The 16,492-nt window shown below is 45.7% G+C and overlaps 1 protein-coding gene across 2 annotated transcripts in view; it reads left to right on the top strand.

The window, feature by feature from the left end:
- The window catches only part of LOC121860707 (ribosomal protein S6 kinase alpha-3-like), a gene marked incomplete at its 3' end in the record, with an annotated part of 99,364 nt that overhangs the window by 12,127 nt on the left and 70,745 nt on the right, over window positions 1–16,492 (top strand). Inside the window, 1 exon segment of one of the 2 annotated variants that reach the window (XM_042358005.1) lies at window positions 1,749–1,906. 2 annotated transcript variants of the gene reach the window in all.

Raw genomic sequence — 16,492 nt, 5'->3', positions numbered from 1 at the left:
CATTGTTACCATTGAACTCTCTCTCTCTCTCTCTCTCTCTGACGTAGATGACGTTACTGGTTCCATTGTCTGCCAGCTACTGTTGCTTCTATCGTTTACCACTCCTTGTAAGTCTGCCAGAAGTGCTGCTGTTGCTTCCTTAGCCGCATGTAAGATTAGGTTAGGTTAGTTGGGGGCCCAGTAGGATTAGTCACTTGCTATCGATACCTAAGACAAAACTCACTTCTCTGGTCGTAAATGTGTTATTTTCTCAACATACTGTACACCTGTCTTCACAACATGGCTTTTACCTTCATGAACGGCTGTTAGCACCCACTAGTACTGAGTATTATCTGTACAAGGTCGCTTGTGTGTCGTGTTTATCAGTGGTTGTTGTTGATGGTGCAGACCTGAAGGCCGACTTTGGCACGTTTTAAGAAGTCTTTTGTTATTGGTAGTAAGAAGAGTCATTATGATGTAAACAAACACACGTGTCTTTATTGACATGAGAGAAAGGTGTGCATCTTTTAGTGGTGATTGTAGACGGTGTGGCTGTAGGTGTCAGGACGGTGTATATTTGGCTGTGTTACCTTGGGTCAGGACGGTGTATATTTGGCTGTGTTACCTTGGGTCAGTGACCGGTGTATATTTGGCTGTGTTACCTTGGGTCAGGACGGTGTATATTTGGCTGTGTTACCTTGGGTCAGGACGGTGTATATTTGGCTGTGTTACCTTGGGTCAGGACGGTGTATATTTGGCTGTGTTACCTTGGGTCAGGACGGTGTATATTTGGCTGTGTTACCTTGGGTCAGGACGGTGTATATTTGGCTGTGTTACCTTGGGGTGGAAAATAAAACGTGGTATTGCACATTGATCCTAAGTCGTTTGTTTACTGTTATTATTCTGGATTTTTTTGTTTCTGCGCCTGTGACAGAACTCATACTTGTACTATTGTTTCTGAGTGAATAAAATGAAATTAAATTAGTAATATTAGTAGTATGCAGTTGTATGTATGAAGTGAGTTTTCCGTGTTAGAGCTTTTCCCTGTGTTGGTGGCGGGAGCCGAGAGGGACACTAGTAGTAATCGACACGGGATGTATTTTTTCCGGTGGTTACGGAGGGGAAATCTAAGCTGGGAACAGGCTTAAGTGGTTGTGAAGTAGCGACATCCTCCGCTGGTGCTGCTGCTGTGGTGCCTGCCGCCCGCCAATCATCAACCCGATGCTGCCAAGGTCAAGAGTGCCGCGCTCTCATGACGCACCTGTGACGTGCCCATGACGCCTCCATGACGTCATGCCGCTGATGAAAACTCCACGTGCCTGCATCATCAGGGAGCAGCAGGGGACTCGACGTGGGAGTCAGTTGGCGTATAATTATCCCCGGTATCCCTCTCATGTGTGGTGCCTTATGCCATGATTAATTGGTGCAGAAATGTGAGAAAGTCAAATCATAATTGTGTATAATTGGCGCTTATGACTGGTGCTGCTATAAGGTCAGCTTTACCCCCTCGTAACCTGTGATGCCACACCAAACTGAAGTATATCATCCACAGCAGCCTGCACATGGCTGCACCTCAAGTATCAGTTACAGGAAAGATGTGTGGAGGTAGCTGCTGTAAGATGTGTGAGTGTAGGCGCACGTAGTGGGGTTGGGTGTGGTTGGGTGTTGTGGGGTGAGCGGGCAGCAGCAGTGTGGGGCCTGATGGTAGTGGGGGAGGGGCTTGGCGGGGCTGGGAGAGGTGGGAGGCAGCCAGTCAGCTCGGCGGGCCAGGCAGTCAGTTAGTGAGACGCGCGCTCAGGTGCTGTGTATACGGGGTCGCACCCGCTCTCTACCGAGCTCTCTCCACTCTCTCGGGACTTACTGCTACACACGCACACACACACACGTATAGTGTTGTGTATATTAGAAAGATATTGTGTATGCTATAGTGAGTTATTCGTGATAATGTTATCATCACTAGTGGTATTATAGTATTAATTAATATTTTGCAGTAATTACTGCGGAAAATGAACAGCGTGCAATCGGTGACCGCAGTGAAGCCTTGTGCTGGTACCACCGTGGTACGGATGTACACAGAACGCCCTTCGTGCTGCTTCGCTTAACCTCCTGCAACTCTTCCCATTACTCATGTTAATTGTGTATGTTTATTACTCATTATCAGTGTCAGATTAATCATGAGATGTTACAACACAAATCTTCATTGATGCCAAAGTGTTGTGGGAAGAGAGTGTAAGTGTTCCAACATAAAGGAGGAGCGCTCAACAAGTGGTTATCCTGCGAGTGCCAGGCAGTGCCAGCAACTCACTGATAGGAAGTACCAGTTGAGGCCCATCAGCACTCACAGGGAACCAGGAAGACCATGCTGATCGACACCACAACGCTGAGAAAGGCTCTCCCTCCTCGTGGCTTGGTTGTGAGGGAGGAGTGAGTGAAAACAGTGGTGGATGTAGTGGTGATGAAGAGTAGTGTGGGCGTCGACGCTGGTGGGAGGAGGGAGCAGGAAGCCAGAGAAAGTCTTTTCTCCCCCTACGCCTGCTGGTGATGCCTCGTGTGGTACTACATTCCTTCGCTCCTCCACTCAGCCACACAAACACCTGCCAGTTGTAGCGTCTACCATCACACACCTACCTGGGAACCATCACTTGTGTTACACTCCACCACAGTGCCTCCACTACCACTTGAACTCCCTTCTCCACCACTGGGCTACCTAAGATGAGGTATATCCACCACTGGGCCACTTAAAATGACGTATACCCACCACTGGGCCACTTAAAAATGAGTTATATCCACCACTGGGCCACTTAAATGAGGTATATCCACCACTGTGCCACTTAAATGAGGTATATCCACCACTGGGCCACTTAAATGAGGTATATCCACCACTGTGCCACTTAAATGAGGTATATCCACCACTGGGCCACTTAAATTTAGGTGCATCCACCACTTGGCCACCTGACCTGCACATTTTCCACACCTGTGCCATCCACCCAACATTGTTAAGGTGTGTTGGTGTGATCTCCAGTGGTAACAAAGGTGGCTCAGTGGCAGGGAGGGAGATGCAGTGATAGTGGTTGGCTCTGTTACGAACATGACTTGGTAATAACTATGATGCGAACACTTGTAGCGACTGGTAGTGATAGTAGTGACAGCGGTGGTGTTGATGACAGTGGTGGTAGTGGTGACAGTGGTGGTAGTGGTGACATTGGTGGTGCTTCTCAGACTCCCTCACTCCTGGCAGGGAGGCTGGGAGATGATAAGAGAAAGTGATGTGATGTCACTTCCAACTTCCTGGCCGTCTGCCAACTTGGTGAATTGGACGTGTGTTGCCTCAAATGTGGTGGCTGTGGTTGTCATAATAATTACTACTCTAATGGTTTCTAAAATTGTTCTCAGGCGGAGTTTGGAAATGTTCGATTTAAATACGATGTTTTGGTTTTTATTTTATACAGGTAATAGATTCACCTGTACGATGTTTATATGTTTAGATTATTGTTATATTTTGTTCAGTGGTACAGACCGAAGGGGGGGGGGGGAGTAATAGATGGAATTGTTAGTCTTAGTGTTATGTGTACGTACACTCGCTCGCTACTCACATAAATTATACTATCGCACGTACTAATGAACACACACACACACACACACACACACACACACACACACACACACACACACACACAAATTCAACAAGTTTGCCCGGAGATAAAACAGGTTGGTGGCAGAGGTCAGTCCAGACAGTGGAGTTCACTTGGAAGTTATTAAGTTAGATACATGTTGCAGGCGTCAGTCCCAGCCATGACTGAAGCACCAGATGGAGGCTGGGAAGTGAGGCATGTGTGTGTGTGTGTGTGTGTGTGTGTGTGTGTGTGTGTGTGTGTGTGTGTGTGTGTGTGTGTGTGTGTGTGTGTGTGTGTGTGTGTGTGTGTGTGTGTGTGTGTGTGTGTGTGTGTGTGTGTGTGTTAATCGAGACCGTAAAATAAACTTAATCTAATCTCATCTACTGATCTTATGAGTAATAGTTTTTTTTTATTTACCGAATTTATGCCTAGTTGTTTCGATATGCTTGACATTATTCATAGTTTAGTGAAGTATTATAATTAAAACTTTAATTAATGGCGAACATACATATATACGTACATACATACATACGTACATACATACATACGTACATACATACATACATACATACATACATACATACATACATACATACATACATACATACATGTTAATCTAACTTTTTTCTTATAACTTCTCATCCCTGTTCTGAGTAATGAGGCTTCAGCTGCCGTCTACATTCGGTGTTTATATTTGGTTGTTACCCTGGTACAATATTTGACCTGACTTATACCACAAAACAAAACAAAAAGCAAACTTGAGATTAAAAGTATACAATTAGCGTGGTGTGAGAATATTAGTATGCCAGGGTAGACGATACGTGTGTGTGTATTATCCTAAGAGATAAATATAATGTGTTTGTTTGTATGAGAGAGAGATAGTGTGTATGTTTTGGGATGTTGGACTAGTGTATATTTGTATTCAAGATTGTATGCGAGAATACATTCCAATGGTAGATTTGTAAGTATAAATACAGGTGTCTTGTTCGTTTGTATTCGAGGGTGTGTATGAGTGTCCTAAGTGTACCTGTGCGGTGTATTAGGGGAGTAGTCCTTCTCTCTGTATTTATTTCTTTGTAGTGTGTGTGTGTGTGTGTGTGTGTGTGTGTGTGTGTGTGTGTGTGTGTGTGTGTGTGTGTGTGTGTGTGGAGGACTGTAGGGGGGATCCCTTGTAAAGCTTTAAAGAGCAGGAAATCCCGAGGACACGTGTAAAATTTTTCCCCCGGCGTGACGTGGGAGGCTGGTGGTGACGGGAAGCCCCTCACCACTGTCTCACACTCGTTAAGTTTAGTTCATTTGCTTTCCTTCGAGATTCTTTAACCCGTAAATCATCTTGGTCGTCATCTTTGTGTTAATACCTACAAGCTACAGCACTAATCTAACTGATTATGTTCGTGGATTGGGAGATTTCTTAAGTTTGTGGATGATATTTACTGTTTATTTGTAGAAGAGATTGAACGAACACACAACATAGGAAATAATAATAAGCTTTTAAGTCTGTATATTAACCTGTTAGATATATCACACCGTCGCCCTTATTCCAACAGGTAGGTAGTGTGTGTGTGTGTGTGTGTGTGTGTGTGTGTGTGTGTGTGTGTGTGTGTGTGTGTGTGTGTGTGTGTGTGTGTCCGTCCCCCCTCGAGGTGATCTTGTCCTTGTGCCCAGCGACGCTCCCCATACCAACTAGGCCCTTAACTCGCCCCACATATTTCCTCACTAGTGTCCTCCCCTCTCGTTCTTCTGTCTCCCTCTTCTTCCCTCTCCCTCTTGCTTGCCTATTATTGTTCACTCCATTCTCCCTCTCACTTCTTTCTATCTCCCTTTCCTCCCTCTCTATCTCCCTCTCATGAGTCATCAGTGTTTAGCTGGTAGTCAAGAAACGTAAAGTGATCTCGAAATCCCCAGACGCCGGGCTTCTGTCTGGTCACGTAATTATCACAAGCTATTCCTGGACTCTTTGAAGTTCTCGGCGACGTATTGGTTATCGTCTCGGCTGGTGCTTAAAGGTGACACCTAGTATCCGTGGAGGGTGAGGACTTGGGGCAAAATATTATTGGCTGAAGCATGAACCAAATCTTGTTGCTTGGTTGCCTCGTGTGGTCAGTCATCTCGGGTTAAGGTTAGGGTCCTTCGGCATCCTCCTCCGCACCTTGTGGAGTGAGATCAATATGTATGAGTACTCCTCCTGGCTGGTTCTGTCCAACAGGTTCTGTGATGCCAATATGTGTTTTTATGCTCCCCAAGTCTGGTTCTTCTACTTTGACAGGATCAATATGTAGTGATCAATATGTTTCTTACTCTTTTCTCTCGGTTATTATTTGATCGGTGATAAAAAGAAACCTGAATTTATCAATTCTTGTGAAAACATAATTTATAGATAGCGTGTTCTGCCGCGCGCGCGCGCGTGTGTGTAGACACCAGTGAGCACCCTGTCAGGTTATCCCCTCCTTGTTGTATGAGATCAATAAATGTGTGTATTTTCCCAGGCTGGTGGAGAGAATGTTGGTCACTTATGATGGATCACATACACGCAGTGAAGTGGCGGGAGGGGGAGGGCCCGCATGTGACCCCCTGTTGGCGTTCCTCACGTGACCCCGTCCCTCACGTGCCGCCGTGGGAAGCAGCTACCCCTGTAGTGCTGAAGGGCGTCGGCAGCCAGGTGGTGTGTTAGGTTCAGATTACGAGTTATTTAAGACATAACACAAGTTTCCGGCTTGGTGAGGTTTAGAGAGAGCTGTAGGGTTAGGTTTTAATCTACTGTAGAGTTAGCGCTCGTTTCCGGGGATAGAAGAAGAATAGAGAATGAGGATAGGAACGTATAAGGGAGAATGTCGTGGTTTGTTTAGTGACGCATGCGTAAGAGTCTCTCTCTCTCTCTCTCAAATCCGAGTAGTCTTGTGATGAGAACAACAGACGTGTAGCGGGGAATACGGAAATCATTTTTATTTACTCAGAATAGGCAAACTGTACTCCAAGCTTTGTCAATAAATTTTTTAAACTTAAAAAAAACTCTCACTCTCTAAGTTTGTGTTTCCGGGAGCGGATTAAGAAGAACGAGAGTTGTATTATATAGTAAAAAGAAGAATCGGTGTTTAGCGGAGTGTTGTCTAGCAGTGAGAGGTTGAGTGGGTGACAGCCAGCAGGAAGCAGTGTACTGGACTGTGTGTGTTGCCAGTCTACTCTCTGGCCCAGGCTGCCTCTTATGTTAGATTCTATGAATTCTGTCCATCTTGTGAGGTCTTACACTTAACCTAACCTAACCTAATCCCCTGAAGCCTTGTGTCCACTCTTTAACTTGATATCTGATCGCGATATTGGAATGAAACGTGTTACTTTTTTACCCTTACATAAGAAATGTGTCGTGTCGGGGTCAAGGTTGTTGTGTCACCCTGTTAAGCCCTTGTGACCGGGAGATATTGCGTCTCTTTCATCAGTATGTGCTTATATATTCTCCTATAGTATATAAGGTACTTGATATATAAATTTATATAGTGAATTCGTGTTTATATTTATGTCTTGAAATCTCTTAGGTTAAATATGAATAGTGAATCCATGTGTACGTATATCTTGGATTCTCTGGGTTATACATATAAATAGTGACCGTGCAGGTATACAAACGATGTACCGAGACGGTGTGGGTATATACACAATGGTAAACAGTCAGGCAATTCGACCAATGACAGTCAACTAAGTTATCACAGATGGTTACGTTAAGTTAGGTCCTTTGTGTGTTGACTCGTCTATCAGCACCCACACCTCACTGTACCCAGGACTATGAGGGAGGAGATGAGAACGAAAATGATGAGAGATATTCTTTGGGTAGGGTGAGACAGAGGGGTTGGCAAGGTCAGAGGAGTATTTACAGTATGTAGGTTGGATGGGAGTGTAGGGTAGCGGGTGTTGGGAGCGTGGGAAAGGGGGTAGAGCATGAGTGTAGTAGGGTAGGTTAGGTTGGAGCATGGTCACAATACTATTTTGTTGTGGATTAAAGGAGACTGGTTAGATTAGGTTAGGTTAGTTAGTATTGATCAAATAAGGTTAATGGGATGGGTAAGTCATGGAGGGAGAAGCGATGGGTAGGACAGGTTGGGGTAGAGGGGGTAGGGCAGGTTGGGGTAGAGGGGGTAGGGCAGGTTGGGGTAGAGGAGGGTAGGGCAGGTTGGGGTAGAGGAGGGGCAGGGCGTTGCTCCTAGTGGCAGTAGGAGGAGTGCCTGACCCACAGTGCTGGTGACACATATGGCGCCGCCCCGCGTTGCCACACACTCCTGCCCTCGTCAAGTGTTGTGGTATTGTTTGGTTGGTGCGTCACAACTACGGTGTGTGGTGACCAGGCGCTGTTTATTGTAACAACTTGGTGAATTTATTCAACTGTATTCAATCCTCTTGACCTTTACGCTGAAACTTTCACGACTGGCTCAAAATATTTTCTTTAGATTAACGACTTTCATTAAAAGCTTTACGTGTTTCTACTCAAGTGTTTGTAACTCTTCATCTTGGTGAGGTTAAGGTGACTTAGGTATTTTTTTTACGATAGGAAAGATGTGAGAAGCTAGGATTGGCAACAGTGGTGGCGGGAGGGATGAGACGCAGAACTGTAAACACGTGTAAACCCATGAGGGCGGTGATAGCCATATTCCCACACTGCTGTAGGTTGTGGCTCCACACTGCTTTAAGGTTGTGGCTGGTACTGACTGACTTCACCTCACTGCTGGTGTAGTGAGGCCGAGGAGTGTTTAGTGTTCAGGCAGTGTTGACGCGAGTGTCGGGAGAGCCGTAGCCATATCGCCGTTTGCGTAATGAGTTGTCGTCGACCGATAAAAACTTGTCCTGGGAGACTGCGTCACGGCCCCAGAGGAGCCACACACACACCTCCTCTTGTACAATACTTTAATTAAGAGAGAGAGAGACGGGCGGTGGCTCATTGCAACACTTCAAGAGGAAGCTGAACTTTTTTATATTACGAAAAAGAAATTGTGTAGAAGGTTATTTTACTTTTATGTTTTCACTCATTTTATTGCCAAGACCTGGGGCAATCTCTACAGGTCCATAAACCTGTAGGTTGTCCGTAAAATATTTTGTTGGGAAACACTTGTTGTGGTATTGGTGCAGGGAGGCAAAACCCAGACTACAGGTTCGTCTTGTGATGTGTTGGACGGTAGCAAAATGGCCGGTAGAATCCCACGAGCAGAAGGTAGTGTAGCACCATCATAAAGGGGTGAGGAGGCGTGTAGGTCGTCTCCCAAGTAAAAAAAAAAAATCCACCGAGTATGACCTTGTGAAGCCCTAGTGAAGCTCCACCTCCTGACAAGACTTATTGGACTGGTAAGACGGCCTTGACACCTGTGGCGGAAGAGGAACTGGAACACCTTGATGCTGCTGCTGACCTGGTTTTTTTCTCCTCTGGCTGGGGCAATCGCTGACCTGGCTGGCCTCTTGACCCATCGTGGCTCGTTGGGAGTCTTGACCTACTGTCACCTTGGTCAGACGTGTTATAGACCTTTGATCTTACCAGGTGTTATTTTTTTACATGGTGCGACGTAACCAGGTATATGGAGGGTGAGATTGGTGGGGTGAGGTGTGTAGTGCTCTGGCTATTGAGGTTGGAGGTGACCATATTGACGACCAGCTGTTCTATCACCTGTACACCTGAGTTTCTGTTTTGGTATTTTTTAGCACTAACTTACGACTAATTAAAATAAAAACTCTTAGTAGATATATAAAAGAAAGTGACTATAATAGAAGCCTATTTTCTTCTACAAGTGTCACCTTCCGTACCACAGTCGACATTAATTAAAACATAGAAACTTGATAAATTGATGGAGAGACACAAACGATGCGCCCTGAACTACCGTAAACAGTACAGTATAGTAACTCATTCACCGCTTGACAGACCTTCATCAAAGCTCACCTGAGACAAGCCTTTTAGAGATGAAATATTGGGAAGTGCGAATGATTATGTTACATTATGGCAACTTGTTTTTATTTTGACATTGAATTTTTTTTTTATCAACGAGATCTTGTTTATCAGGGAATATTTATAGTTAATGTGATCCAGACGAGGTTTTCCCCCTGGCGTGTGGGAACAGTAATGACAGGTGTTCAGGTGAGGTCGGTGTTGTTTATTGAAAGTTGAGATAACACACACACACACACCTACCTCTCTCAAGGTCCCAGTTTGTGTTAGGTGGCTTCCAGGTGTGAGGACGGGTCGTGTTGTAGCCTCAGTAGTGCAGCCCAGGTGACCCTCCAGTGTTGTATGCTTAGATTCACAGGTGATAAAGTCAACCAGGAGAACACTGTGAGAGCTTGGGGAAGGGAGTCGATGAATTTCAAAATGAACACTGTGACTCCTGTTGTCTTGGTAGGGTTGTCAAAATCCTTCATCCAATCTGTCATATTTTTTCACCACAATTTTATAAAGATAATTTTTTGAACGACTGTACATCTAACTTTATAAACACAGTGACTAGATCAAATATATATATATATATATATATATATATATATATATATATATATATATATATATATATATATATATATATATATATATATATATATATTAACAGGATGTCACAGGAGTTTATTGGTCAATATTATCCTTCATCACAAAAGTATAAGAGCCCTTTGGACTTCACTTGGGAGGCCCTTAAACCTTCTTACCACCCGCATAATCTCTCTCAATCGTTTCAGACTGAAGTATTTATTTAATCGGCACTTAAATCCTCTTTGAGTGCCGTCATCTCGTTGTTCTGTGGCCTTAACAACTTTATTTCTGATGCACGTTACGTAAATAAGAGCGAGAATGATAATGATTAGATAATGGGGGCTCGGTTATTATGTGGGTGAGGGGGAGGGAAAGTTATGCTCCCCTCATCTCCCACGGTCCCCCATCCCCCACCGTCCCCCATCCCCCCTGACCTCCACCATCCCCCACCTCTGCTGGCCACACACTTAGTTTCAAGGTGGTGACCGATAACACGTATCTTTCACCCATACACGAGTAATCTTCTGTCACTAGATAAGGCCGTCTCTGTGATGTAATTCATTATTTCAAATCCAGAATTAGCTTGACTCAGTGGTCGGTGAACTTTGGGGTGACGTGTAAACGGAGCCTTTTATTAGCTTTTATTTTTATTTTGTAATTTTATTTTATTGTATATATATTTGTTTGTATTTTATTTTATTTTATTTTTTCTGCGTTTTATTTTTATTTGTATTTTTTTTTTACTTATACGTATTGTAAGAACCTCTGACTAAAATCATTCCTATATTCCCAATGCTTTTACAGAGGGGAGGGGAGAGGGGTGGGGAGAGAGGGAGGGGTGTTAATATGACCCATCCACCCGTACTTCCGTCCTGCCAAAGTTTGTGCTTGCTAGTTGGATTATGCCTAAAGTATCCAGCGTAGAGTAGTGTAGTGTTGTAGACTCTTACAGGTACACCTTTAATGTGTAACCAAACGCAGCTACAATAACCAAAAACACCTGTAGTTTTATTCTTTGTGATAGCCAAAAAATTCTGCAGTTTCTGTTGTGGAGTTCCTGTTATATAAGACGCTGTTGCCCATGAGATTGCCTCATAACGGCTCAGGCTGAGATCATTGTGGTGAGGCGTGAGTGCCTTGACCTGGGGGGGGGAGGCACGACTGGCGGGGTCACGGGGGCTTAGGAGTGACCTATTTTCCGGTGCCAGGGGCTGTCGGAACCCTCACCGCGCCTTACACTACACTTACACCCTTACCCCGCCTTACACCACACTCACGTACACCCACCCTACCCTACACCCTACCCTACACCCTCATCTGCCCTACACTACCATCAACACCCACACCCTGCCCTTCTCTGACACCCTCACTCACCCTACACCCACACCTTCCCTAAACTGACGCTACACCCAGCCTCTCATTACACCCACGCCTTCACCAACCTCACGCCCATATATAACACTGAGCTGGTTGCGTAAACACCTCTCACCAAAGCCTCCGTCTCGTAAGAATTGAAAATATAACGTGGCTTTGAAGGTAACTCGGCTCATCTACCTGTCCATAAATATCACCTTGGTGGAGTTTGGGGTGAGGTGGTGTTGACAGTTGTTTGTTGGTGGTGAGGGGGTGTTGGCAGGTGTGTGTGTGTGGTGTTGACAATTGTGTGAGGTGAAGTGATGTTGGCAGCGTGTATATACCTTGTTTTACTATGTGTGGTGAGGTTGTGTTGGCATTGTGTTGTCAGTCAATTCCATATTGGTGTTTCAGGGAATGTTGGCAAGAATAATTTTTTTGTTTACCTCACTATGCATGGCGGTGTATCCTTATAGTGACCTCTGACCTTTGTCTCGCTGTTAGGGACCCTGCCATAGTGCCAGCTGCTGCGGCGGTCACTACTTGGGAAGACTTAGGGTGGGGGGGTGGGAGTGGACGTCGTGACTTGGGTTCAGATCCTCTAAAAGGGTCTAGAAGGTGGATGTTCCTCTTACCTGATGATGAAAGATAGCACGGATTACCTGGATATTACCCCCCCCCCCCCAAACTTATTTCGCTGTAAGATTAAGTATACCAACCTAACCTAACTTCCAAGGTAGCGTTAGGGTGTTGAATCGTCTGGCCAAATAAGCTGCAGGGCCCTAAACTTCAGGTGATCCGAATGTACCCTAATTATTGGTTGATCTAAGCCTTAGCACAAATTTAATCTTCAAAAAATCATATAAATATTACACCAAGAGTATACGTTAATTAGTGTGTGCGGTGACTGAGTGGATAGAGCGCACGGCTCTCCTGCTAAGAGTCACCTGTTTGGTCTCATGGTACTCCCAGTGAAGGTTGGCGAGTAAAATGATGGTCTCACCACTTTACTATGTACTAGTGTGCAGTATCAACATGTCCCTAACGCACAGTCATTGATATGGGGCACACTTTATCCTTTCTACATTACCTACACACTTTCAATCAACACCACCTGAGGTAATGTAATAGTGAGAGGTACTTAAGTCTTTTTAGTGTCACTGATAGACTAAGGAATTGAAAGGCGAAGTTCTGAACTCTTATAACCGGGTCAGGGGTTAACAGTGTGAGTTGTGAAGTGTTTTTAAAAGTATCGTTGGGGTGACAATCGAGTTGGAGGGAACGGTGACGGGGGACATGGTTAAGTAAGTGCCTTGAGAGTCGGGCATGGAGGAAGTGAAAGCAATTCTTGAGGTGTTGTATATGCTGAACACCGCCTTGATTGTGACGGGGCGAGAGAGAGACGTGGGTGGTGGAGTTGTTACCTGGTTCTTCATTATGAGGTGCGGCCAGGTAACCGTGTGTGTTTCAGAAGCACATAGGAGGAGCCTAACTGTGGCGTGGTTCATGAAAGACGTTAGGGAAATGTTCATGTCTTCTGTTTCAAGAGAGAAAGACAAGCGTAATGGGGACTTAAGAACGTAGTTGTGACGTAGTTTCTAAATAAAGACCCCTGAAGAGAAGTTTCAAGTGGAGGGTACTTAAGAGGGGACTGGCGATTAGCACAGGGGGTTAGGTTAGATTAGGTTAGGTAAGATTGAGTCAAGTTAGGTTAGGTAAGGTAAGGCTGAGTTAGGTTAGGTTAGGTTTATGCTCGACTTCTGACGAAATGTACTAGAGCCAGAACAGACACGTAGCTGTGATGTAGTCTACGTCAACAAGGCTACACAGAGGGAGGCTCTGACTTGGACACCAAGAACGTACAGTAGATCTTGGACACAGACGCAGCGGGAAGAATCTCGTTTCATCGTCTCCGGGATACAACCTGGAGCCAGAAATGAGTGTGAATTGGCCGGAATGATGATATTGGCGGGATATTAATACCTTACTCCTACTGGTGGTGCCTGACAGGTCTAGGTGACGGAGGAGGAGGAGGAGGTGGGTTAAGATGCGTCCCACGTAGAGAAAGTGACATGCCAAATAAAGAGAGAGAGAGACCTTGAAAGAACGACTCGATACACCTTCAAGAAACTGGTTCGCTGCGACAAAGAAGCGAAGAAATACTCGCTGGCGACGAAGCACCGGATACTGGGGAAGGAGGTCACGGAGGTACTAAAGGAGGGGGGTAGTGATGACGGGGGGGGCGCAGGAAGTAGGAAAGGGGGTGATGGGAGGTTTCCTGGATGGAGGGAGGGAGGGGGAGAGAGAAAGAGAGGAAAGGTAGGGGGGTTAGGAATTGGAGGGAAGGGGAGGTGGGGGTGTGTGGGGACGGGAGGCGGATTAAGTTTTGCGTGTTGTTAGGGTGAAGGGAAGAGATACGGGAGTAGGGAGAGGGAGAAAGGGAGAGGACAGGTAAGGTACTCCCCGGGTCAAGGGTGACTATGGGCAGTGCGGACATGGAACAAAGATCATTACACAGGACCTTCACCGCAGCGTGTTAAACTTCCGGTAGTGTTAAGTCTCTCTCTCTCTCTCTCTCTCTCTCTCTCTCTCTCTCTCTCTCTCTCTCTCTCTCTCTCTCTCTCTCTCTCTCTCTCTGGCAGGAAACAGTCAGTGTGTACATTTTACCTTGGCACATCAGTATTTCACCACTCTTATTTTTTATAGGCCTTCTAACAGTCCCAAGTGTGTGTATATATCTCTGACACGGTATAATGTCTTCACAGGTATACATTTTTTACGCACATCTGTCTCTGTGTGTGTATGTGTGTGTGTGTGTGTGTGTGTGTGTGTGTGTGTGTGTCGCGTCGCAATTCAATGTGTGTGTCTAGACATAATATATTAAGATGGATACAAGACACGGATCATTATGTATAATTTACCACTTAGTCGCTGTCTGCCGTAGCCACTAGACGGAGGTGAGGGAGAGACAAGGGGGGGGTGTGGGGGGACTGTCGGACACCAACCTAAGATAACTTAAAAGTTCTTGTCTGTGTTTAGTCAATCACATAACCCACTTTTCCTGACCTGACTGATAATGTTCTTGATTTTCTACACATCAGTGGATAAAGATGGTGCATTATTTTAGTGTATAATTATGGTACATTATTTTAATCAGTGTATAATGATGGTGTATAATTTTAGTGTATAATATACTGTAGTACATAATTTTCAGTTAGTATATACTGGTGGTGTTGGTGCAGCGAGGTTGAGGAAACATGATATACCTCAGTAGCGGTGAGCGGAAGTTCCAACGTGCAGGAAACACCTGTATTGTAGGTACCCCTCGCCCCGGGCCCGCCAAATTCTCCGCTCTGGTGATTGGCGCCTCATTATGACGTCACGTGCAAACCACCTCCCCTTCTACCCCCCCCCCCTTGCCACTAACACCAGCTGTCAAAGGGCAACATGGATATAAAATTGTGATCGGGGTTATAATTTGCGTGTGTGTGACTGCGTGTTTCCGTGCAGAAGTCATATTTTGTTTTCATATACTGACTTTGTTGTCAAATTTGGATTGTTTTTTTTCAGTGATCGATTATGTGAGTGTTTTATAGGTGCTATTAACCTCTTTGATGGACTTCACTGCGGTTGGGTTATTTATTGATGGTCTCTCCTGCCACTATTAACACAAGTACACCCTACAGTGCTTAGTGTTGTGGAGTACACGGCATGATCAATACACCATTAGAGGAGGAGCTGCCCTCCAGCCAGGTGTTTGTTTGTGTGTACACTGATGTCATGCTACACACACTACACGCTAGCTACGCCTTTTCTGGCCACGCCTGGTGTAGCCACGCCTTTCCCTGTTCACGCCTGCTGTAGCCACGCCTTCCCTGTCCACGCCTGGTGTAGCTACGCCTTCCCTGTCCACGCCTGGTGTAGCTACGCCTTCCCTGTCCACGCCTGGTGTAGCCACGCCTTCCCTGTCCACGCCTGGTGTAGCCACGCCTTCCCTGTCCACGCCTGGTGTAGCCACGCCTTCCCTGGCTACACCCGCTGTTTCCCCGCGCCATCATCATATATCAAATTATTTCCGTTGCTTACCTGAGGCAGGGCGACTCTGGTTACGTTGTTGTGTGGCCTACTACTAGTATATATATATATATATATATATATTACTACACAACCATTTGTGCTTATTTACTCGCCCTGTGCTCATTAATAAGTGATGATCCTGCCTAAATGATTGGCAACAGTGACCTAAAGATACACATCGTTACAACATTAGTATCATGACCAGTGTGTGTATTGTGGTCACTGGTTCATGTTAAAAATGTCGGTTAGGTGACGTGTTGAGGGCATTGTGTAGAAGACGCTCGTGTGTTGTAACTGTGACGGTAGTGAGAGTAATGGCTGCCTGGTGTAGCTCTCTCTCTCTCTCTCTCTCTCTCTCTCTCTCTCTCTCTCTCTCTCTCTCTCCCTCTCTCTCTCTCCCTCTCTCTCTGTCTGTCTGTCTGTCTGTCTGTCTGTCTGTCTGTTACTGCCTCACCTGTGCTAACTACTAACTGACGTAACCATCACTACCAACCGCTGCCAGATGGGAGGTAGATGATTGTTGTATGTGGGTCCTTTTTGTGTGTGTGTGGAGCGGAGGGGAAGAATGTGGCTGGGGGGAGGTGAGGGTAAGTGAAAGTCTCTCGGGGGGACCAGGTAACACTGCCGTCTCCACCTGGCCGCCTCCTCCTCCTCCCGCACAACAGTAGATTCCATTTCTCTCCACTGAATTACCTATTACTAGAACCTTCCTCGTTCCCCCATCCACTATTATCTCCACAATCGTCACCATCACCCTCAACCTCCCACTATCACCACCACCATCTTTCTCAGCCTTCCACCATCACCTCCACCGTCTCTCACCACCATCTCCCACCATCACCACCACCATCTCCTTTGGCAGTAGCGGTGTGTAAGTGAGTGCGTGGACGAGTAAACGAGTATGTGTGAGTGAGTGGGCAGTAAACAGTAGGTGAATGGAACTAGATGAAGGAGGCTTGAGTATTGCCTCGTCATGCATCCC

Source organism: Homarus americanus, unplaced genomic scaffold, assembly GCF_018991925.1.
Source record: "Homarus americanus isolate GMGI-L3 unplaced genomic scaffold, GMGI_Hamer_2.0 scaffold23617, whole genome shotgun sequence".
NCBI classification, from domain to species: domain Eukaryota; kingdom Metazoa; phylum Arthropoda; class Malacostraca; order Decapoda; family Nephropidae; genus Homarus; species Homarus americanus.
This window is presented reverse-complemented; position numbering and strand designations above follow the sequence as displayed.